Raw genomic sequence first — 1,452 nt, 5'->3', positions numbered from 1 at the left:
TGTCAACTATTTCAACTAACGACGATAGATATCATGTATTATTCCACGTACGCTATCTCTATCTATGGAAAGTTAGAAGAATAAATCTAAATTGTCAGTTTATATATAGTATATTGGTATACGTTAATTTTGTTGACAATTGTTTAAAATTTATCTCTATATACATATCCACTCTTAAAGTCTTAAGTATTCAAGATATTTTGAAGAATAAAATGTTATATAGCTGATGCCAAAACCCGACAATGAAACAAAACCAAGATGAAAATATTTATAGAAAAATATATAGTAAGGAATATTTAGAAAAAGTAATCGTCCATTCAAATCCATGCAAACTCGCACGTTTTAAGATTTGAGGACTTTATTTTATTATCAGGTTTTGTCAAATTACAGTAGGTGATCCATAATATTCGTATATTGTTTCCAAGTTATCTCCAATCATATTTCTTCCCCTTTCTGCACAACAAGAGTAGAATACAAACTTTTTCAATTACCATATAAAACACGTACGATATAATATATTATATAATGTCAAAAACGGACAATACAAATCAAAACTCCTCCAAATATGTATATGCGATACCCAAATAAATTTTTGAATAACGTCGAAAATTTATATTTTGATACTCATGTATAGATTTTATATTTTGTTTTGTCAAAGATAATAATAATATTTCGTAGAACGAAAAATCATGGATAGCCAGCGACCGACAAACAATTGTTTTTCTCTTTTCTACAGTTTATAACAGATTAAAAATAACTAAAAACCACAAGTGTTCCTAATTCTAATCGAAATTTCCTGTAATCGTAAAACTATAACCAAATTCTCTATACTTCAAAAAAAGTTGGATAATACCTTAGAAAACATTTTGTCTTAGGAAATTTTTTGTAAAAACATATTATGATTCGTGTAAATTCAAACCCTTAAACATGTTTCGATGAAATGTCCATAAAAATCTTTCATAATAATTTCCATTATAATATTAAGAAGACAAAAATAACTCCTCAATGACCTTACAAAAAATCTTTAGGTTGTCGTCACCCGCTAAAAGACAAACGAAAAACCTCTGTCTCACAAAAATTGATGTTTTAGGATTTTTTTGTCCCACAAATATTAATGTTTTGTAAATTTCAAGAAGTACTCGTTGAAAATATTTAAAATTTTGAATTGTTATTGATTTAAAATTAAATAATATCTGTTTAGTCAAAAAAAAAAAATTAAATTCAGTAATCATTGTTTTTTGGTGCAAAAGATTTTAAACATCGATATTTTACATACATAAGAAGTATTTTTTTTTCTAAATTTGAAAATAAGATCGTCCTCGTGTCCGCCACGTTCTTCACCTACACTCCTAAACGGTGCCCTCTTCTTTTACTCAAGTCCCTCATGATCGCTTTGTATAATGAAATAATGACTTTAAAGCAGTGGTTTATCTCACTAGAATTATTGGTTCT

This window comes from Camelina sativa, chromosome 4 (genome assembly GCF_000633955.1).
Source record: "Camelina sativa cultivar DH55 chromosome 4, Cs, whole genome shotgun sequence".
NCBI classification, from domain to species: Eukaryota; Viridiplantae; Streptophyta; class Magnoliopsida; order Brassicales; family Brassicaceae; genus Camelina; species Camelina sativa.
The sequence above is the reverse complement of the archived record's forward strand: the minus strand, read 5'-3'. Positions refer to the sequence as shown.